This window comes from Pristiophorus japonicus, chromosome 5, assembly GCF_044704955.1.
Source record: "Pristiophorus japonicus isolate sPriJap1 chromosome 5, sPriJap1.hap1, whole genome shotgun sequence".
Classification (NCBI taxonomy): domain Eukaryota; kingdom Metazoa; phylum Chordata; class Chondrichthyes; family Pristiophoridae; genus Pristiophorus; species Pristiophorus japonicus.
Genome location: NC_091981.1, coordinates 299,658,350 through 299,681,344, shown reverse-complemented (window position 1 = coordinate 299,681,344; position 22,995 = coordinate 299,658,350).

Here is a 22,995-nt window from a genome sequence, read left to right as displayed (position 1 = left end):
TAAGGACAGTTGTTGGGGATGGGGGAGAGGAGTTTAAGGACAGTTGTTGGTGATGGCGAGAGGAGTTTCAGGACAGTTGTTGGGGATGGGGAGAGGAGTTTAAGGACAGTTGTTGGGGCCGGGGAGAGGGGTTTAAGGACAGTGGTTGGGGATGGGGAGAGGAGTTTAAGGACAGTTGTTGGGGATGGGGGAGAGGAGTTTAAGGACAGTTGTTGGTGATGGGGAGAGGAGTTTAAGGACAGTTGTTGGGGATGGGGAGAGGAGTTTAAGGACAGTTGTTGGGGATGGGGAGAGGAGTTTAAGGACATTTGTTGGGGACGGGGGAGAGGAGTTTAAGGACAGTTGCTGTGGACGGGGGAGAGGAGTTTAAGGACAGTTGTTGGGGATGGGACAGAGGAGTTTATGGACAGTTGTTGGGGATGGGGAGAGGAGTTTAAGGGACAGTTGTTGGTGATGGGGGAGAGGAGTTTAAGGACAGTTGTTGGGGATGGGGAGAGGAGTTTAAGACAGTTGTTCGGGATGGGGGAGCGGAGTTTAAGGACAGTTGTTGTGGACGGGGGAGAGGAGTTTAAGGACAGTTGTTCGGGACGGGTGAGAGGAGCTTAAGGACAGTTGTTGGGGACGGTGAGAGGAGCTTAATGACAGTTGCTGGGGATGGGGGAGAGGAGTTTAAGGACAGTTGTTGGGGATGGGGGAGAGGAGTTTAAGGACAGTTGTTGGGGATGGGGAGAGGAGTTTAAGGACGGTTGTTCGGGATGGGGGAGAGGAGTTTAAGGACAGTTGTTGGGGACGGTGGAGAGGAGTTTAAGGACAGTTGTTGGGGATGGGGGAGAGGAGTTAAAGCACAGTTGTTGGGGATGGGGAGAGGAGTTTAAGGACAGTTGTTCGGGATGGGGGAGAGGAGTATAAGGACAGTTGTTGGGGACGGGGGAGAGGAGTTTAAGGACAGTTGTTGGGGATGGGGGAGAGGAGTTTAAGGACAGTTGTTGGGGATTGGGAGAGGAGTTTAAGGACAGTTGTTGGGGATGGGGGAGAGGAGTTTAACGACAGTTGTTGGGGACGGGGGAGAGGAGTTTAAGGACAGTTGTTGGGGATGGGGAGAGGAGTTTAAGGACAGTTGTTCGGGATGGGGGAGAGGAGTTTAAGGACAGTTGTTGGGGACGGTGGAGAGGAGTTTAAGGACAGTTGTTGGGGATGGGGGAGAGGAGTTTGAGCACAGTTGTTGGGGATGGGGAGAGGAGTTTAAGGACAGTTGTTGGGGACGGGGGAGAGGAGTTTAAGGACAGTTGTTGGGGATGGGGGAGAGGAGTTTAAGGACAGTTGTTGGGGACGGGGAGAGGAGTTTAAGGACAGTTGTTGGGGACGGGGGAGAGGAGTTTAAGGACAGTTGTTGGGGATGGGGGAGAGGAGTTTAAGGACAGTTATTGGGGACGGGGAGAGGGGTTTAAGGACAGTTGTTGGGGATGGGGAGAGGAGTTTAAGGACAGTTGTTGGGGACGGGGGAGAGGAGTTTAAGGACAGTTGTTGGGGATGGGGAGAGGAGTTTAAGGACAGTTGTTGGGGACGGGGAGAGGGGTTTAAGGACAGTTGTTGGGGATGGGGAGAGGAGTTTAAGGACAGTTGTTGGGGATGGGGGAGAGGAGTTTAAGGACAGATGTTGGGGACGGGGAGAGGGGTTTAAGGACAGTGGTTGGGGATGGGGAGAGGAGTTTAAGGACAGTTGTTGGGGATGGGGGAGAGGAGTTTAAGGACAGTTGTTGGTGATGGCGAGAGGAGTTTCAGGACAGTTGTTGGGGATGGGGAGAGGAGTTTAAGGACAGTTGTTGGGGACGGGGAGAGGGGTTTAAGGACAGTGGTTGGGGATGGGGAGAGGAGTTTAAGGACAGTTGTTGGGGATGGGGGAGAGGGGTTTAAGGACAGTTGTTGGTGATGGGGAGAGGAGTTTAAGGACAGTTGTTGGGGATGGGGAGAGGAGTTTAAGGACAGTTGTTGGGGATGGGGAGAGGAGTTTAAGGACATTTGTTGGGGACGGGGGAGAGGAGTTTAAGGACAGTTGCTGTGGACGGGGGAGAGGAGTTTAAGGACAGTTGTTGGGGATGGGGCAGAGGAGTTTATGGACAGTTGTTGGGGATGGGGAGAGGAGTTTAAGGGACAGTTGTTGGTGATGGGGGAGAGGAGTTTAAGGACAGTTGTTGGGGATGGGGAGAGGAGTTTAAGACAGTTGTTCGGGATGGGGGAGCGGAGTTTAAGGACAGTTGTTGGGGACGGGGGAGAGGAGTTTAAGGACAGTTGTTCGGGACGGGGGAGAGGAGCTTAAGGACAGTTGTTGGGGACGGTGAGAGGAGCTTAATGACAGTTGCTGGGGACAGGGGAGAGGAGTTTAAGGACAGTTGTTGGGGATGGGGGAGAGGAGTTTAAGGACAGTTGTTGGGGATGGGGAGAGGAGTTTAAGGACGGTTGTTCGGGATGGGGGAGAGGAGTTTAAGGACAGTTGTTGGGGACGGTGGAGAGGAGTTTAAGGACAGTTGTTGGGGATGGGGGAGAGGAGTTAAAGCACAGTTGTTGGGGATGGGGAGAGGAGTTTAAGGACAGTTGTTCGGGATGGGGGAGAGGAGTATAAGGACAGTTGTTGGGGACGGGGGAGAGGAGTTTAAGGACAGTTGTTGGGGATGGGGGAGAGGAGTTTAAGGACAGTTGTTGGGGATTGGGAGAGGAGTTTAAGGACAGTTGTTGGGGATGGGGGAGAGGAGTTTAACGACAGTTGTTGGGGACGGGGGAGAGGAGTTTAAGGACAGTTGTTGGGGATGGGGAGAGGAGTTTAAGGACAGTTGTTCGGGATGGGGGAGAGGAGTTTAAGGACAGTTGTTGGGGACGGTGGAGAGGAGTTTAAGGACAGTTGTTGGGGATGGGGAGAGGAGTTTAAGGACACTTGTTGGGGACGGGGAGAGGGGTTTAAGGACAGTTGTTGGGGATGGGGAGAGGAGTTTAAGGACAGTTGTTGGGGACGGGGGAGAGGAGTTTAAGGACAGTTGTTGGGGATGGGGAGAGGAGTTTAAGGACAGTTGTTGGGGACGGGGAGAGGGGTTTAAGGACAGTTGTTGGGGATGGGGAGAGGAGTTTAAGGACAGTTGTTGGGGACGGGGGAGAGGAGTTTAAGGACAGTTGTTGGGGATGGGGAGAGGAGTTTAAGGACAGTTGTTCGGGATTGGGGAGAGGAGTTTAAGGACAGTTGTTGGGCATGGGGAGAGGAGTTTAACGACAGTTGTTGGGGACGGGGGAGAGGAGTTTAAGGACAGTTGTTGGGGATGGGGAGAGGAGTTTAAGGACAGTTGTTGGGGACGGGGAGAGGGGTTTAAGGACAGTTGTTGGGGATGGGGAGAGGAGTTTAAGGACAGTTGTTGGGGACGGGGGAGAGGAGTTTAAGGACAGTTGTTCGTGATGGGGAGAGGAGTTTAAGGACATTTGTTGGGGATGGGGGAGAGGAGTTTAAGGACAGTTGTTGGGGACGGGGGAGAGGAGTTTAAGGACAGTTGTTGGGGATGGGGGAGAGGAGTTTAAGGACAGTTGTTGGGGATTGGGAGAGGAGTTTAAGGACAGTTGTTGGGGATGGGGGAGAGGAGTTCAACGACAGTTGTTGGGGACGGGGAAGAGGAGTTTAAGGACAGTTGTTGGGGATGGGGAGAGGAGTTTAAGGACAGTTGTTCGGGATGGGGGAGAGGAGTTTAAGGACAGTTGTTGGGGACGGTGGAGAGGAGTTTAAGGACAGTTGTTGGGGATGGGGGAGAGGAGTTTGAGCACAGTTGTTGGGGATGGGGACAGGAGTTTAAGGACAGTTGTTCGGGATGGGGGAGAAGAGTTTGAGGACAGTTGTTGGGGATGGGGGAGAGGAGTTTAAGGACAGTTGTTGGGGATGGGTGAGAGAAGTTTAAGGACAGTCGTTGGGGATGGGGGAGAGGAGTTTAAGGACAGTTGTTGGGGACGGGGGAGAGGAGTTTAAGGACAGCTGTTGGGGACGGGGGTGATGAGTTTAAGGACAGTTGTTGGGGATGCGGGAGAGGAGTTTAAGGACAGTTGTTGGGGATGGGGAGAGGAGTTTAAGGACAGTTGTTGGGGACGGGGGAGAGGAGTTTAAGGACAGTTGTTGGGGATGGGGAGAGGAGTTTAAGGACAGTTGTTGGGGATGGGGGAGAGGAGTTTAAGGACAGTTGTTGGGGAGGGGGGAGAGGAGTTTAAGGACAGTTGTTGGGGATGGGGAGAGGAGTTTAAGGACAGTTGTTGGGGATGGTGAGAGGAGTTTAATGACAGTTGTTGGGGATGGGGAGAGGAGTTTAAGGACAGTTGTTGGGGATGGGGGAGAGGAGTTTAAGGACAGTTGTTGGGGATGGGGGAGAGGATTTTAAGGACAGTTGTTGGGGATGGGGGAGAGGAGCTTAAGGACAGTTGCTGGGGACGGGGGAGAGGAGTTTAAGGACAGTTGTTGGGGATGGGGGAGAGGAGTTTAAGGACAGTTGTTGGGGACGGGGAGAGGGGTTTAAGGACAGTTGTTGGGGATGGGGAGAGGAGTTTAAGGACAGTTGTTGGGGATGGGGAGAGGAGTTTAAGGACAGTTGTTGGGGACGGGGGAGAGGAGTTTAAGGACAGTTGTTGGGGACGGGGAGAGGGGTTTAAGGACAGTTGTTGGGGATGGGGAGAGGAGTTTAAGGACAATTGTTGGGGACGGGGGAGAGGAGTTTAAGGACAGTTGTTGGTGATGGGGAGAGGAGTTTAAGGACAGTTGTTGGGGATGGGGAGAGGGGTTTAAGGACAGTTGTTGGTGATGGGGAGAGGAGTTTAAGGACAGTTGTTGGGGATGGGGAGAGGAGTTTAAGGACAGCTGTTGGGGATGGGGGTGAGGAGTTTAAGGACAGTTGTTGGGGATGGGGGAGAGGAGTTTAAGGACAGTTGTTGGGGATGGGGGAGAGGAGTTTAAGGACAGTTGTTGGGGATGGGGGAGAGGAGTTTAAGGACAGTTGTTGGGGATGGGGAGAGGAGTTTAAGGACAGTTGTTGGGGATGGGGGAGAGGAGTTTAAGGACAGTTGTTGGGGATGGGGGAGAGGAGTTTAAGGACAGTTGTTGGGGATGGGGAGAGGAGTTTAAGGACAGTTGTTGGGGATGGGGGAGAGGAGTTTAAGGACAGTTGTTGGGGATGGGGGAGAGGAGTTTAAGGACAGTTGTTGGGGATGGGGAGAGGAGTTTAAGGACAGTTGTTGGGGACGGGGGAGAGGAGTTTAAGGACAGTTGTTGGGGATGGGGAGAGGAGTTTAAGGACAGTTGTTGGGGATGGGGGAGAGGAGTTTCAGGACAGTTGTTGGGGATGGGGGAGAGGAGTTTAAGGACAGTTGTTGGGGATGGGGAGAGGAGTTTAAGGACAGTTGTTGGGGATGGTGAGAGGAGTTTAAGGACAGTTGTTGGGGATGGGGGAGAGGAGTTTAAGGACAGATGTTGGGGATGGGGTAGAGGATTTTAAGGACAGTTGTTGGGGATGGGGGAGAGGAGCTTAAGGACAGTTGCTGGGGACGGGGGAGAGGAGTTTAAGGACAGTTGTTGGGGACGGTGGAGAGGAGTTTAAGGACAGTTGTTCGGGATGGGGGAGAGGAGTTTGAGCACAGTTGTTGGGGATGGGGAGAGGAGTTTAAGGACAGTTGTTCGGGATGGGGGAGAAGAGTTTGAGGACAGTTGTTGGGGATGGGGGAGAGGAGTTTAAGGACAGTTGTTGGGGATGGGTGAGAGAAGTTTAAGGACAGTTGTTGGGGATGGGGGAGAGGAGTTTAAGGACAGTTGTTGGGGATGCGGGAGAGGAGTTTAAGGACAGTTGTTGGGGATGGGGAGAGGAGTTTAAGGACAGTTGTTGGGGACGGGGGAGAGGAGTTTAAGGACAGTTGTTGGGGATGGGGAGAGGAGTTTAAGGACAGTTGTTGGGGATGGGGGAGAGGAGTTTAAGGACAGTTGTTGGGGAGTGGGGAGAGGAGTTTAAGGACAGTTGTTGGGGATGGGGAGAGGAGTTTAAGGACAGTTGTTGGGGATGGTGAGAGGAGTTTAATGACAGTTGTTGGGGATGGGGGAGAGGAGTTTAAGGACAGTTGTTGGGGATGGGGGAGAGGATTTTAAGGACAGTTGTTGGGGATGGGGGAGAGGAGCTTAAGGACAGTTGCTGGGGACGGGGGAGAGGAGTTTAAGGACAGTTGTTGGGGATGGGGAGAGGAGTTTAAGGACAGTTGTTGGGGACGGGGGAGAGGAGTTTAAGGACAGTTGTTGGGGATGGGGAGAGGAGTTTAAGGACAGTTGTTGGGGATGGGGGAGAGGAGTTTCAGGACAGTTGTTGGGGATGGGGGAGAGGAGTTTAAGGACAGTTGTTGGGGATGGGGAGAGGAGTTTAAGGACAGTTGTTGGGGATGGTGAGAGGAGTTTAAGGACAGTTGTTGGGGATGGGGGAGAGGAGTTTAAGGACAGATGTTGGGGATGGGTTAGAGGATTTTAAGGACAGTTGTTGGGGATGGGGGAGAGGAGCTTAAGGACAGTTGCTGGGGACGGGGGAGAGGAGTTTAAGGACAGTTGTTGGGGACGGTGGAGAGGAGTTTAAGGACAGTTGTTGGGGATGGGGGAGAGGAGTTTGAGCACAGTTGTTGGGGATGGGGAGAGGAGTTTAAGGACAGTTGTTCGGGATGGGGGAGAAGAGTTTGAGGACAGTTGTTGGGGATGGGGGAGAGGAGTTTAAGGACAGTTGTTGGGGATGGGTGAGAGAAGTTTAAGGACAGTCGTTGGGGATGGGGGAGAGGAGTTTAAGGACAGTTGTTGGGGACGGGGGAGAGGAGTTTAAGGACAGCTGTTGGGGACGGGGGTGATGAGTTTAAGGACAGTTGTTGGGGATGCGGGAGAGGAGTTTAAGGACAGTTGTTGGGGATGGGGAGAGGAGTTTAAGGACAGTTGTTGGGGACGGGGGAGAGGAGTTTAAGGACAGTTGTTGGGGATGGGGAGAGGAGTTTAAGGACAGTTGTTGGGGATGGGGGAGAGGAGTTTAAGGACAGTTGTTGGGGAGGGGGGAGAGGAGTTTAAGGACAGTTGTTGGGGATGGGGAGAGGAGTTTAAGGACAGTTGTTGGGGATGGTGAGAGGAGTTTAATGACAGTTGTTGGGGATGGGGGAGAGGAGTTTAAGGACAGTTGTTGGGGATGGGGGAGAGGATTTTAAGGACAGTTGTTGGGGATGGGGGAGAGGAGCTTAAGGACAGTTGCTGGGGACGGGGGAGAGGAGTTTAAGGACAGTTGTTGGGGATGGGGGAGAGGAGTTTAAGGACAGTTGTTGGGGACGGGGAGAGGGGTTTAAGGACAGTTGTTGGGGATGGGGAGAGGAGTTTAAGGACAGTTGTTGGGGATGGGGAGAGGAGTTTAAGGACAGTTGTTGGGGACGGGGGAGAGGAGTTTAAGGACAGTTGTTGGGGACGGGGAGAGGGGTTTAAGGACAGTTGTTGGGGATGGGGAGAGGAGTTTAAGGACAGTTGTTGGGGACGGGGGAGAGGAGTTTAAGGACAGTTGTTGGTGATGGGGAGAGGAGTTTAAGGACAGTTGTTGGGGATGGGGAGAGGGGTTTAAGGACAGTTGTTGGTGATGGGGAGAGGAGTTTAAGGACAGTTGTTGGGGATGGGGAGAGGAGTTTAAGGACAGCTGTTGGGGATGGGGGTGAGGAGTTTAAGGACAGTTGTTGGGGATGGGGGAGAGGAGTTTAAGGACAGTTGTTGGGGATGGGGGAGAGGAGTTTAAGGACAGTTGTTGGGGATGGGGGAGAGGAGTTTAAGGACAGTTGTTGGGGATGGGGAGAGGAGTTTAAGGACAGTTGTTGGGGATGGGGGAGAGGAGTTTAAGGACAGTTGTTGGGGATGGGGGAGAGGAGTTTAAGGACAGTTGTTGGGGATGGGGAGAGGAGTTTAAGGACAGTTGTTGGGGATGGGGGAGAGGAGTTTAAGGACAGTTGTTGGGGATGGGGAGAGGAGTTTAAGGACAGTTGTTGGGGACGGGGGAGAGGAGTTTAAGGACAGTTGTTGGGGATGGGGAGAGGAGTTTAAGGACAGTTGTTGGGGATGGGGGAGAGGAGTTTCAGGACAGTTGTTGGGGATGGGGGAGAGGAGTTTAAGGACAGTTGTTGGGGATGGGGAGAGGAGTTTAAGGACAGTTGTTGGGGATGGTGAGAGGAGTTTAAGGACAGTTGTTGGGGATGGGGGAGAGGAGTTTAAGGACAGATGTTGGGGATGGGGTAGAGGATTTTAAGGACAGTTGTTGGGGATGGGGGAGAGGAGCTTAAGGACAGTTGCTGGGGACGGGGGAGAGGAGTTTAAGGACAGTTGTTGGGGATGGGGGAGAGGAGTTTAAGGACAGTTGTTGGGGACGGGGAGAGGGGTTTAAGGACAGTTGTTGGGGATGGGGAGAGGAGTTTAAGGACAGTTGTTGGGGACGGGGGAGAGGAGTTTAAGGACAGTTGTTGGGGATGGGGAGAGGAGTTTAAGGACAGTTGTTGGGGACGGGGAGAGGGGTTTAAGGACAGTTGTTGGGGATGGGGAGAGGAGTTTAAGGACAGTTGTTGGGGACGGGGGAGAGGAGTTTAAGGACAGTTGTTGGGGATGGGGAGAGGAGTTTAAGGACAGTTGTTCGGGATTGGGGAGAGGAGTTTAAGGACAGTTGTTGGGGATGGGGAGAGGAGTTTAACGACAGTTGTTGGGGACGGGGGAGAGGAGTTTAAGGACAGTTGTTGGGGATGGGGAGAGGAGTTTAAGGACAGTTGTTGGGGACGGGGAGAGGGGTTTAAGGACAGTTGTTGGGGATGGGGAGAGGAGTTTAAGGACAGTTGTTGGGGACGGGGAGAGGAGTTTAAGGACAGTTGTTCGTGATGGGGAGAGGAGTTTAAGGACATTTGTTGGGGATGGGGGAGAGGAGTTTAAGGACAGTTGTTGGGGATGGGGGAGAGGAGTTTCAGGACAGTTGTTGGGGACGGGGGAGAGGAGTTTAAGGACAGTTGTTGGAGATGGGGAGAGGAGTTTAAGGACAGTTGTTGGGGATGGGGGAGAGGAGTTTCAGGACAGTTGTTGGGGATGGGGGAGAGGAGTTTAAGGACAGTTGTTGGGGATGGGGAGAGGAGTTTAAGGACAGTTGTTGGGGATGGTGAGAGGAGTTTAAGGACAGTTGTTGGGGATGGGGGAGAGGAGTTTAAGGACAGATGTTGGGGATGGGGTAGAGGATTTTAAGGACAGTTGTTGGGGATGGGGGAGAGGAGCTTAAGGACAGTTGCTGGGGACGGGGGAGAGGAGTTTAAGGACAGTTGTTGGGGACGGTGGAGAGGAGTTTAAGGACAGTTGTTGGGGATGGGGGAGAGGAGTTTGAGCACAGTTGTTGGGGATGGGGAGAGGAGTTTAAGGACAGTTGTTCGGGATGGGGGAGAAGAGTTTGAGGACAGTTGTTGGGGATGGGGGAGAGGAGTTTAAGGACAGTTGTTGGGGATGGGTGAGAGAAGTTTAAGGACAGTCGTTGGGGATGGGGGAGAGGAGTTTAAGGACAGTTGTTGGGGACGGGGGAGAGGAGTTTAAGGACAGCTGTTGGGGACGGGGGTGATGAGTTTAAGGACAGTTGTTGGGGATGCGGGAGAGGAGTTTAAGGACAGTTGTTGGGGATGGGGAGAGGAGTTTAAGGACAGTTGTTGGGGACGGGGGAGAGGAGTTTAAGGACAGTTGTTGGGGATGGGGAGAGGAGTTTAAGGACAGTTGTTGGGGATGGGGGAGAGGAGTTTAAGGACAGTTGTTGGGGAGGGGGGAGAGGAGTTTAAGGACAGTTGTTGGGGATGGGGAGAGGAGTTTAAGGACAGTTGTTGGGGATGGTGAGAGGAGTTTAATGACAGTTGTTGGGGATGGGGGAGAGGAGTTTAAGGACAGTTGTTGGGGATGGGGGAGAGGATTTTAAGGACAGTTGTTGGGGATGGGGGAGAGGAGCTTAAGGACAGTTGCTGGGGACGGGGGAGAGGAGTTTAAGGACAGTTGTTGGGGATGGGGGAGAGGAGTTTAAGGACAGTTGTTGGGGACGGGGAGAGGGGTTTAAGGACAGTTGTTGGGGATGGGGAGAGGAGTTTAAGGACAGTTGTTGGGGATGGGGAGAGGAGTTTAAGGACAGTTGTTGGGGACGGGGGAGAGGAGTTTAAGGACAGTTGTTGGGGACGGGGAGAGGGGTTTAAGGACAGTTGTTGGGGATGGGGAGAGGAGTTTAAGGACAGTTGTTGGGGACGGGGGAGAGGAGTTTAAGGACAGTTGTTGGTGATGGGGAGAGGAGTTTAAGGACAGTTGTTGGGGATGGGGAGAGGGGTTTAAGGACAGTTGTTGGTGATGGGGAGAGGAGTTTAAGGACAGTTGTTGGGGATGGGGAGAGGAGTTTAAGGACAGCTGTTGGGGATGGGGGTGAGGAGTTTAAGGACAGTTGTTGGGGATGGGGGAGAGGAGTTTAAGGACAGTTGTTGGGGATGGGGGAGAGGAGTTTAAGGACAGTTGTTGGGGATGGGGGAGAGGAGTTTAAGGACAGTTGTTGGGGATGGGGAGAGGAGTTTAAGGACAGTTGTTGGGGATGGGGGAGAGGAGTTTAAGGACAGTTGTTGGGGATGGGGGAGAGGAGTTTAAGGACAGTTGTTGGGGATGGGGAGAGGAGTTTAAGGACAGTTGTTGGGGATGGGGGAGAGGAGTTTAAGGACAGTTGTTGGGGATGGGGGAGAGGAGTTTAAGGACAGTTGTTGGGGATGGGGAGAGGAGTTTAAGGACAGTTGTTGGGGACGGGGGAGAGGAGTTTAAGGACAGTTGTTGGGGATGGGGAGAGGAGTTTAAGGACAGTTGTTGGGGATGGGGGAGAGGAGTTTCAGGACAGTTGTTGGGGATGGGGGAGAGGAGTTTAAGGACAGTTGTTGGGGATGGGGAGAGGAGTTTAAGGACAGTTGTTGGGGATGGTGAGAGGAGTTTAAGGACAGTTGTTGGGGATGGGGGAGAGGAGTTTAAGGACAGATGTTGGGGATGGGGTAGAGGATTTTAAGGACAGTTGTTGGGGATGGGGGAGAGGAGCTTAAGGACAGTTGCTGGGGACGGGGGAGAGGAGTTTAAGGACAGTTGTTGGGGATGGGGAGAGGAGTTTAAGGACAGTTGTTGGGGACGGGGGAGAGGAGTTTAAGGACAGTTGTTGGGGATGGGGAGAGGAGTTTAAGGACAGTTGTTGGGGACGGGGAGAGGGGTTTAAGGACAGTTGTTGGGGATGGGGAGAGGAGTTTAAGGACAGTTGTTGGGGACGGGGGAGAGGAGTTTAAGGACAGTTGTTGGGGATGGGGAGAGGAGTTTAAGGACAGTTGTTCGGGATTGGGGAGAGGAGTTTAAGGACAGTTGTTGGGGATGGGGAGAGGAGTTTAACGACAGTTGTTGGGGACGGGGGAGAGGAGTTTAAGGACAGTTGTTGGGGATGGGGAGAGGAGTTTAAGGACAGTTGTTGGGGACGGGGAGAGGGGTTTAAGGACAGTTGTTGGGGATGGGGAGAGGAGTTTAAGGACAGTTGTTGGGGACGGGGGAGAGGAGTTTAAGGACAGTTGTTCGTGATGGGGAGAGGAGTTTAAGGACATTTGTTGGGGATGGGGGAGAGGAGTTTAAGGACAGTTGTTGGGGATAGGGAGAGGAGTTTAAGGACAGTTGTTGGGGATGGGGGAGAGGAGTTTAAGGACAGTTGTTGGGGATGGGGGAGAGGAGTTTAAGGACAGTTGTTGGGGATGGGGAGAGGAGCTTAAGGACAGTTGTTGGGGATGGGGGAGAGGAGTTTAAGGACAGTTGTTGGGGATGGGGGAGAGGAGTTTAAGGACAGTTGTTGGGGATGGGGGAGAGGAGTTTCAGGACAGTTGTTGGGGATGGGGGAGAGGAGCTTAAGGACAGTTGCTGGGGACGGGGGAGAGGAGTTTAAGGACAGTTGTTGGGGATGGGGGAGAGGAGTTTAAGGACAGTTGTTGGGGACGGGGAGAGGGGTTTAAGGACAGTGGTTGGGGATGGGGAGAGGAGTTTAAGGACAGTTGTTGGGGATGGGGGAGAGTAGTTTAAGGACAGTTGTTGGTGATGGCGAGAGGAGTTTCAGGACAGTTGTTGGGGATGGGGAGAGGAGTTTAAGGACAGTTGTTGGGGACGGGGAGAGGGGTTTAAGGACAGTGGTTGGGGATGGGGAGAGGAGTTTAAGGACAGTTGTTGGGGATGGGGGAGAGGAGTTTAAGGACAGTTGTTGGTGATGGGGAGAGGAGTTTAAGGACAGTTGTTGGGGATGGGGAGAGGAGTTTAAGGACAGTTGTTGGGGATGGGGAGAGGAGTTTAAGGACATTTGTTGGGGACGGGGGAGAGGAGTTTAAGGACAGTTGCTGTGGACGGGGGAGAGGAGTTTAAGGACAGTTGTTGGGGATGGGGAGAGGAGTTTAAGGGACAGTTGTTGGTGATGGGGGAGAGGAGTTTAAGGACAGTTGTTGGGGATGGGGAGAGGAGTTTAAGACAGTTGTTCGGGATGGGGGAGCGGAGTTTAAGGACAGTTGTTGGGGACGGGGGAGAGGAGTTTAAGGACAGTTGTTCGGGACGGGGGAGAGGAGCTTAAGGACAGTTGTTGGGGACGGTGAGAGGAGCTTAATGACAGTTGCTGGGGATGGGGGAGAGGAGTTTAAGGACAGTTGTTGGGGATGGGGGAGAGGAGTTTAAGGACAGTTGTTGGGGATGGGGAGAGGAGTTTAAGGACGGTTGTTCGGGATGGGGGAGAGGAGTTTAAGGACAGTTGTTGGGGACGGTGGAGAGGAGTTTAAGGACAGTTGTTGGGGATGGGGGAGAGGAGTTAAAGCACAGTTGTTGGGGATGGGGAGAGGAGTTTAAGGACAGTTGTTCGGGATGGGGGAGAGGAGTATAAGGACAGTTGTTGGGGACGGGGGAGAGAAGTTTAAGGACAGTTGTTGGGGATGGGGGAGAGGAGTTTAAGGACAGTTGTTGGGGATGGGGGAGAGGAGTTTAACGACAGTTGTTGGGGACGGGGGAGAGGAGTTTAAGGACAGTTGTTGGGGATGGGGAGAGGAGTTTAAGGACAGTTGTTCGGGATGGGGGAGAGGAGTTTAAGGACAGTTGTTGGGGATGGGGAGAGGAGTTTAAGGACAGTTGTTGGGGATGGGGGAGAGGAGTTTGAGCACAGTTGTTGGGGATGGGGAGAGGAGTTTAAGGACAGCTGTTGGGGACGGGGGTGATGAGTTTAAGGACAGTTGTTGGGGATGGGGGAGAGGAGTTTAAGGACAGTTGTTGGGGATGGGGAGAGGAGTTTAAGGACAGTTGTTGGGGACGGGGGAGAGGAGTTTAAGGACAGTTGTTGGGGATGGGGGAGAGGAGTTTAAGGACAGTTGTTGGGGACGGGGAGAGGGGTTTAAGGACAGTTGTTGGGGATGGGGAGAGGAGTTTAAGGACAGTTGTTGGGGACGGGGGAGAGGAGTTTAAGGACAGTTGTTGGGGATGGGGAGAGGAGTTTAAGGACAGTTGTTGGGGACGGGGAGAGGGGTTTAAGGACAGTTGTTGGGGATGGGGAGAGGAGTTTAAGGACAGTTGTTGGGGACGGGGGAGAGGAGTTTAAGGACAGTTGTTGGGGATGGGGAGAGGAGTTTAAGGACAGTTGTTCGGGATTGGGGAGAGGAGTTTAAGGACAGTTGTTGGGGATGGGGAGAGGAGTTTAACGACAGTTGTTGGGGACGGGGGAGAGGAGTTTAAGGACAGTTGTTGGGGATGGGGAGAGGAGTTTAAGGACAGTTGTTGGGGACGGGGAGAGGGGTTTAAGGACAGTTGTTGGGGATGGGGAGAGGAGTTTAAGGACAGTTGTTGGGGACGGGGGAGAGGAGTTTAAGGACAGTTGTTCGTGATGGGGAGAGGAGTTTAAGGACATTTGTTGGGGATGGGGGAGAGGAGTTTAAGGACAGTTGTTGGGGATAGGGAGAGGAGTTTAAGGACAGTTGTTGGGGATGGGGGAGAGGAGTTTAAGGACAGTTGTTGGGGATGGGGGAGAGGAGTTTAAGGACAGTTGTTGGGGATGGGGAGAGGAGCTTAAGGACAGTTGTTGGGGATGGGGGAGAGGAGTTTAAGGACAGTTGTTGGGGATGGGGGAGAGGAGTTTAAGGACAGTTGTTGGGGATGGGGGAGAGGAGTTTAAGGACAGTTGTTGGGGATGGGGGAGAGGAGCTTAAGGACAGTTGCTGGGGACGGGGGAGAGGAGTTTAAGGACAGTTGTTGGGGATGGGGGAGAGGAGTTTAAGGACAGTTGTTGGGGACGGGGAGAGGGGTTTAAGGACAGTGGTTGGGGATGGGGAGAGGAGTTTAAGGACAGTTGTTGGGGATGGGGGAGAGGAGTTTAAGGACAGTTGTTGGTGATGGCGAGAGGAGTTTCAGGACAGTTGTTGGGGATGGGGAGAGGAGTTTAAGGACAGTTGTTGGGGACGGGGAGAGGGGTTTAAGGACAGTGGTTGGGGATGGGGAGAGGAGTTTAAGGACAGTTGTTGGGGATGGGGGAGAGGAGTTTAAGGACAGTTGTTGGTGATGGGGAGAGGAGTTTAAGGACAGTTGTTGGGGATGGGGAGAGGAGTTTAAGGACAGTTGTTGGGGATGGGGAGAGGAGTTTAAGGACATTTGTTGGGGACGGGGGAGAGGAGTTTAAGGACAGTTGCTGTGGACGGGGGAGAGGAGTTTAAGGACAGTTGTTGGGGATGGGGCAGAGGAGTTTATGGACAGTTGTTGGGGATGGGGAGAGGAGTTTAAGGGACAGTTGTTGGTGATGGGGGAGAGGAGTTTAAGGACAGTTGTTGGGGATGGGGAGAGGAGTTTAAGACAGTTGTTCGGGATGGGGGAGCGGAGTTTAAGGACAGTTGTTGGGGACGGTGGAGAGGAGTTTAAGGACAGTTGTTCGGGACGGGGGAGAGGAGCTTAAGGACAGTTGTTGGGGACGGTGAGAGGAGCTTAATGACAGTTGCTGGGGACGGGGGAGAGGAGTTTAAGGACAGTTGTTGGGGATGGGGGAGAGGAGTTTAAGGACAGTTGTTGGGGATGGGGAGAGGAGTTTAAGGACGGTTGTTCGGGATGGGGGAGAGGAGTTTAAGGACAGTTGTTGGGGACGGTGGAGAGGAGTTTAAGGACAGTTGTTGGGGATGGGGGAGAGGAGTTAAAGCACAGTTGTTGGGGATGGGGAGAGGAGTTTAAGGACAGTTGTTGGGGATGGGGGAGAGGAGTTTAAGGACAGTTGTTGGGGATGGGGAGAGGAGTTTAAGGACAGTTGTTGGGGATGGGGGAGAGGAGTTTAAGGACAGTTGTTGGGGATGGGGGAGAGGAGTTTAAGGACAGTTGTTGGGGATGGGGAGAGGAGTTTAAGGACAGTTGTTGGGGACGGGGGAGAGGAGTTTAAGGACAGTTGTTGGGGATGGGGAGAGGAGTTTAAGGACAGTTGTTGGGGATGGGGGAGAGGAGTTTCAGGACAGTTGTTGGGGATGGGGGAGAGGAGTTTAAGGACAGTTGTTGGGGATGGGGAGAGGAGTTTAAGGACAGTTGTTGGGGATGGTGAGAGGAGTTTAAGGACAGTTGTTGGGGATGGGGGAGAGGAGTTTAAGGACAGATGTTGGGGATGGGGTAGAGGATTTTAAGGACAGTTGTTGGGGATGGGGGAGAGGAGCTTAAGGACAGTTGCTGGGGACGGGGGAGAGGAGTTTAAGGACAGTTGTTGGGGATGGGGGAGAGGAGTTTAAGGACAGTTGTTGGGGACGGGGAGAGGGGTTTAAGGACAGTTGTTGGGGATGGGGAGAGGAGTTTAAGGACAGTTGTTGGGGACGGGGGAGAGGAGTTTAAGGACAGTTGTTGGGGATGGGGAGAGGAGTTTAAGGACAGTTGTTGGGGACGGGGAGAGGGGTTTAAGGACAGTTGTTGGGGATGGGGAGAGGAGTTTAAGGACAGTTGTTGGGGACGGGGGAGAGGAGTTTAAGGACAGTTGTTGGGGATGGGGAGAGGAGTTTAAGGACAGTTGTTCGGGATTGGGGAGAGGAGTTTAAGGACAGTTGTTGGGGATGGGGAGAGGAGTTTAACGACAGTTGTTGGGGACGGGGGAGAGGAGTTTAAGGACAGTTGTTGGGGATGGGGAGAGGAGTTTAAGGACAGTTGTTGGGGACGGGGAGAGGGGTTTAAGGACATTTGTTGGGGATGGGGAGAGGAGTTTAAGGACAGTTGTTGGGGACGGGGGAGAGGAGTTTAAGGACAGTTGTTCGTGATGGGGAGAGGAGTTTAAGGACATTTGTTGGGGATGGGGGAGAGGAGTTTAAGGACAGTTGTTGGGGATAGGGAGAGGAGTTTAAGGACAGTTGTTGGGGATGGGGGAGAGGAGTTTAAGGACAGTTGTTGGGGATGGGGGAGAGGAGTTTAAGGACAGTTGTTGGGGATGGGGAGAGGAGCTTAAGGACAGTTGTTGGGGATGGGGGAGAGGAGTTTAAGGACAGTTGTTGGGGATGGGGGAGAGGAGTTTAAGGACAGTTGTTGGGGATGGGGGAGAGGAGTTTCAGGACAGTTGTTGGGGATGGGGGAGAGGAGCTTAAGGACAGTTGCTGGGGACGGGGGAGAGGAGTTTAAGGACAGTTGTTGGGGATGGGGGAGAGGAGTTTAAGGACAGTTGTTGGGGACGGGGAGAGGGGTTTAAGGACAGTGGTTGGGGATGGGGAGAGGAGTTTAAGGACAGTTGTTGGGGATGGGGGAGAGGAGTTTAAGGACAGTTGTTGGTGATGGCGAGAGGAGTTTCAGGACAGTTGTTGGGGATGGGGAGAGGAGTTTAAGGACAGTTGTTGGGGACGGGGAGAGGGGTTTAAGGACAGTGGTTGGGGATGGGGAGAGGAGTTTAAGGACAGTTGTTGGGGATGGGGGAGAGGAGTTTAAGGACAGTTGTTGGTGATGGGGAGAGGAGTTTAAGGACTGTTGTTGGGGATGGGGAGAGGAGTTTAAGGACAGTTGTTGGGGATGGGGAGAGGAGTTTAAGGACATTTGTTGGGGACGGGGGAGAGGAGTTTAAGGACAGTTGCTGTGGACGGGGGAGAGGAGTTTAAGGACAGTTGTTGGGGATGGGGCAGAGGAGTTTATGGACAGTTGTTGGGGATGGGGAGAGGAGTTTAAGGGACAGTTGTTGGTGATGGGGGAGAGGAGTTTAAGGACAGTTGTTGGGGATGGGGAGAGGAGTTTAAGACAGTTGTTCGGGATGGGGGAGCGGAGTTTAAGGACAGTTGTTGGGGACGGGGGAGAGGAGTTTAAGGACAGTTGTTCGGGACGGGGGAGAGGAGCTTAAGGACAGTTGTTGGGGACGGTGAGAGGAGCTTAATGACAGTTGCTGGGGATGGGGGAGAGGAGTTTAAGGACAGTTGTTGGGGATGGGGGAGAGGAGTTTAAGGACAGTTGTTGGGGATGGGGAGAGGAGTTTAAGGACGGTTGTTCGGGATGGGGGAGAGGAGTTTAAGGACAGTTGTTGGGGACGGTGGAGAGGAGTTTAAGGACAGTTGTTGGGGATGGGGGAGAGGAGTTAAAGCACAGTTGTTGGGGATGGGGAGAGGAGTTTAAGGACAGTTGTTCGGGATGGGGGAGAGGAGTATAAGGACAGTTGTTGGGGACGGGGGAGAGGAGTTTAAGGACAGTTGTTGGGGATGGGGGAGAGGAGTTTAAGGACAGTTGTTGGGGATTGGGAGAGGAGTTTAAGGACAGTTGTTGGGGACGGTGGAGAGGAGTTTAAGGACAGTTGTTGGGGATGGGGGAGAGGAGTTTGAGCACAGTTGTTGGGGATGGGGAGAGGAGTTTAAGGACAGTTGTTCGGGATGGGGGAGAGGAGTTTAAGGACAGTTGTTGGGGATAGGGGAGAGGAGTTTAAGGACAGTTGTTGGGGATGGGTGAGAGAAGTTTAAGGACAGTCGTTGGGGATGGGGGAGAGGAGTTTAAGGACAGTTGTTGGGGACGGGGGAGATGAGTTTAAGGACAGCTGTTGGGGACGGGGGTGATGAGTTTAAGGACAGTTGTTGGGGATGGGGGAGAGGAGTTTAAGGACAGTTGTTGGGGATGGGGAGAGGAGTTTAAGGACAGTTGTTGGGGACGGGGGAGAGGAGTTTAAGGACAGTTGTTGGGGATGGGGGAGAGGAGTTTAAGGACAGTTGTTGGGGACGGGGAGAGGGGTTTAAGGACAGTTGTTGGGGATGGGGAGAGGAGTTTAAGGACAGTTGTTGGGGACGGGGGAGAGGAGTTTAAGGACAGTTGTTGGGGATGGGGAGAGGAGTTTAAGGACAGTTGTTGGGGACGGGGAGAGGGGTTTAAGGACAGTTGTTGGGGATGGGGAGAGGAGTTTAAGGACAGTTGTTGGGGACGGGGGAGAGGAGTTTAAGGACAGTTGTTGGGGATGGGGAGAGGAGTTTAAGGACAGTTGTTCGGGATTGGGGAGAGGAGTTTAAGGACAGTTGTTGGGGATGGGGAGAGGAGTTTAACGACAGTTGTTGGGGACGGGGGAGAGGAGTTTGAGGACAGTTGTTGGGGATGGGGAGAGGAGTTTAAGGACAGTTGTTGGGGACGGGGAGAGGGGTTTAAGGACAGTTGTTGGGGATGGGGAGAGGAGTTTAAGGACAGTTGTTGGGGACGGGGGAGAGGAGTTTAAGGACAGTTGTTCGTGATGGGGAGAGGAGTTTAAGGACATTTGTTGGGGATGGGGGAGAGGAGTTTAAGGACAGTTGTTGGGGATAGGGAGAGGAGTTTAAGGACAGTTGTTGGGGATGGGGGAGAGGAGTTTAAGGACAGTTGTTGGGGATGGGGGAGAGGAGTTTAAGGACAGTTGTTGGGGATGGGGAGAGGAGCTTAAGGACAGTTGTTGGGGATGGGGGAGAGGAGTTTAAGGACAGTTGTTGGGGATGGGGGAGAGGAGTTTAAGGACAGTTGTTGGGGATGGGGGAGAGGAGTTTAAGGACAGTTGTTGGGGATGGGGGAGAGGAGCTTAAGGACAGTTGCTGGGGACGGGGGAGAGGAGTTTAAGGACAGTTGTTGGGGATGGGGGAGAGGAGTTTAAGGACAGTTGTTGGGGACGGGGAGAGGGGTTTAAGGACAGTGGTTGGGGATGGGGAGAGGAGTTTAAGGACAGTTGTTGGGGATGGGGGAGAGGAGTTTAAGGACAGTTGTTGGTGATGGCGAGAGGAGTTTCAGGACAGTTGTTGGGGATGGCGAGAGGAGTTTAAGGACAGTTGTTGGGGACGGGGAGAGGGGTTTAAGGACAGTGGTTGGGGATGGGGAGAGGAGTTTAAGGACAGTTGTTGGGGATGGGGGAGAGGAGTTTAAGGACAGTTGTTGGTGATGGGGAGAGGAGTTTAAGGACAGTTGTTGGGGATGGGGAGAGGAGTTTAAGGACAGTTGTTGGGGATGGGGAGAGGAGTTTAAGGACATTTGTTGGGGACGGGGGAGAGGAGTTTAAGGACAGTTGCTGTGGACGGGGGAGAGGAGTTTAAGGACAGTTGTTGGGGATGGGGCAGAGGAGTTTATGGACAGTTGTTGGGGATGGGGAGAGGAGTTTAAGGGACAGTTGTTGGTGATGGGGGAGAGGAGTTTAAGGACAGTTGTTGGGGATGGGGAGAGGAGTTTAAGACAGTTGTTCGGGATGGGGGAGCGGAGTTTAAGGACAGTTGTTGGGGACGGGGGAGAGGAGTTTAAGGACAGTTGTTCGGGACGGGGGAGAGGAGCTTAAGGACAGTTGTTGGGGACGGTGAGAGGAGCTTAATGACAGTTGCTGGGGACGGGGGAGAGGAGTTTAAGGACAGTTGTTGGGGATGGGGGAGAGGAGTTTAAGGACAGTTGTTGGGGATGGGGAGAGGAGTATAAGGACAGTTGTTGGGGACGGGGGAGAGGAGTTTAAGGACAGTTGTTGGGGATGGGGGAGAGGAGTTTAAGGACAGTTGTTGGGGATTGGGAGAGGAGTTTAAGGACAGTTGTTGGGGATGGGGGAGAGGAGTTTAACGACAGTTGTTGGGGACGGGGGAGAGGAGTTTAAGGACAGTTGTTGGGGATGGGGAGAGGAGTTTAAGGACAGTTGTTCGGGATGGGGGAGAGGAGTTTAAGGACAGTTGTTGGGGACGGTGGAGAGGAGTTTAAGGACAGTTGTTGGGGATGGGGAGAGGAGTTTAAGGACACTTGTTGGGGACGGGGAGAGGGGTTTAAGGACAGTTGTTGGGGATGGGGAGAGGAGTTTAAGGACAGTTGTTGGGGACGGGGGAGAGGAGTTTAAGGACAGTTGTTGGGGATGGGGAGAGGAGTTTAAGGACAGTTGTTGGGGACGGGGAGAGGGGTTTAAGGACAGTTGTTGGGGATGGGGAGAGGAGTTTAAGGACAGTTGTTGGGGACGGGGGAGAGGAGTTTAAGGACAGTTGTTGGGGATGGGGAGAGGAGTTTAAGGACAGTTGTTCGGGATTGGGGAGAGGAGTTTAAGGACAGTTGTTGGGGATGGGGAGAGGAGTTTAACGACAGTTGTTGGGGACGGGGGAGAGGAGTTTAAGGACAGTTGTTGGGGATGGGGAGAGGAGTTTAAGGACAGTTGTTGGGGACGGGGAGAGGGGTTTAAGGACAGTTGTTGGGGATGGGGAGAGGAGTTTAAGGACAGTTGTTGGGGACGGGGGAGAGGAGTTTAAGGACAGTTGTTCGTGATGGGGAGAGGAGTTTAAGGACATTTGTTGGGGATGGGGGAGAGGAGTTTAAGGACAGTTGTTGGGGATAGGGAGAGGAGTTTAAGGACAGTTGTTGTGGATGGGGGAGAGGAGTTTAAGTACAGTTGTTGGGGATGGGGGAGAGGAGTTTAAGGACAGTTGTTGGGGATGGGGAGAGGAGCTTAAGGACAGTTGTTGGGGATGGGGGAGAGGAGTTTAAGGACAGTTGTTGGGGATGGGGGAGAGGAGTTTAAGGACAGTTGTTGGGGATGGGGGAGAGGAGTTTAAGGACAGTTGTTGGGGATGGGGGAGAGGAGCTTAAGGACAGTTGCTGGGGACGGGGGAGAGGAGTTTAAGGACAGTTGTTGGGGATGGGGGAGAGGAGTTTAAGGACAGTTGTTGGGGACGGGGAGAGGGGTTTAAGGACAGTGGTTGGGGATGGGGAGAGGAGTTTAAGGACAGTTGTTGGGGATGGGGGAGAGGAGTTTAAGGACAGTTGTTGGTGATGGCGAGAGGAGTTTCAGGACAGTTGTTGGGGATGGGGAGAGGAGTTTAAGGACAGTTGTTGGGGACGGGGAGAGGGGTTTAAGGACAGTGGTTGGGGATGGGGAGAGGAGTTTAAGGACAGTTGTTGGGGATGGGGGAGAGGAGTTTAAGGACAGTTGTTGGTGATGGGGAGAGGAGTTTAAGGACAGTTGTTGGGGATTGGGAGAGGAGTTTAAGGACAGTTGTTGGGGATGGGGGAGAGGAGTTTAACGACAGTTGTTGGGGACGGGGGAGAGGAGTTTAAGGACAGTTGTTGGGGATGGGGAGAGGAGTTTAAGGACAGTTGTTCGGGATGGGGGAGAGGAGTTTAAGGACAGTTGTTGGGGACGGTGGAGAGGAGTTTAAGGACAGTTGTTGGGGATGGGGAGAGGAGTTTAAGGACACTTGTTGGGGACGGGGAGAGGGGTTTAAGGACAGTTGTTGGGGATGGGGAGAGGAGTTTAAGGACAGTTGTTGGGGACGGGGGAGAGGAGTTTAAGGACAGTTGTTGGGGATGGGGAGAGGAGTTTAAGGACAGTTGTTGGGGACGGGGAGAGGGGTTTAAGGACAGTTGTTGGGGATGGGGAGAGGAGTTTAAGGACAGTTGTTGGGGACGGGGGAGAGGAGTTTAAGGACAGTTGTTGGGGATGGGGAGAGGAGTTTAAGGACAGTTGTTCGGGATTGGGGAGAGGAGTTTAAGGACAGTTGTTGGGGATGGGGAGAGGAGTTTAACGACAGTTGTTGGGGACGGGGGAGAGGAGTTTAAGGACAGTTGTTGGGGATGGGGAGAGGAGTTTAAGGACAGTTGTTGGGGACGGGGAGAGGGGTTTAAGGACAGTTGTTGGGGATGGGGAGAGGAGTTTAAGGACAGTTGTTGGGGACGGGGGAGAGGAGTTTAAGGACAGTTGTTCGTGATGGGGAGAGGAGTTTAAGGACATTTGTTGGGGATGGGGGAGAGGAGTTTAAGGACAGTTGTTGGGGATAGGGAGAGGAGTTTAAGGACAGTTGTTGTGGATGGGGGAGAGGAGTTTAAGTACAGTTGTTGGGGATGGGGGAGAGGAGTTTAAGGACAGTTGTTGGGGATGGGGAGAGGAGCTTAAGGACAGTTGTTGGGGATGGGGGAGAGGAGTTTAAGGACAGTTGTTGGGGATGGGGGAGAGGAGTTTAAGGACAGTTGTTGGGGATGGGGGAGAGGAGTTTAAGGACAGTTGTTGGGGATGGGGGAGAGGAGCTTAAGGACAGTTGCTGGGGACGGGGGAGAGGAGTTTAAGGACAGTTGTTGGGGATGGGGGAGAGGAGTTTAAGGACAGTTGTTGGGGACGGGGAGAGGGGTTTAAGGACAGTGGTTGGGGATGGGGAGAGGAGTTTAAGGACAGTTGTTGGGGATGGGGGAGAGGAGTTTAAGGACAGTTGTTGGTGATGGCGAGAGGAGTTTCAGGACAGTTGTTGGGGATGGGGAGAGGAGTTTAAGGACAGTTGTTGGGGACGGGGAGAGGGGTTTAAGGACAGTGGTTGGGGATGGGGAGAGGAGTTTAAGGACAGTTGTTGGGGATGGGGGAGAGGAGTTTAAGGACAGTTGTTGGTGATGGGGAGAGGAGTTTAAGGACAGTTGTTGGGGATGGGGAGAGGAGTTTAAGGACAGTTGTTGGGGATGGGGAGAGGAGTTTAAGGACATTTGTTGGGGACGGGGGAGAGGAGTTTAAGGAC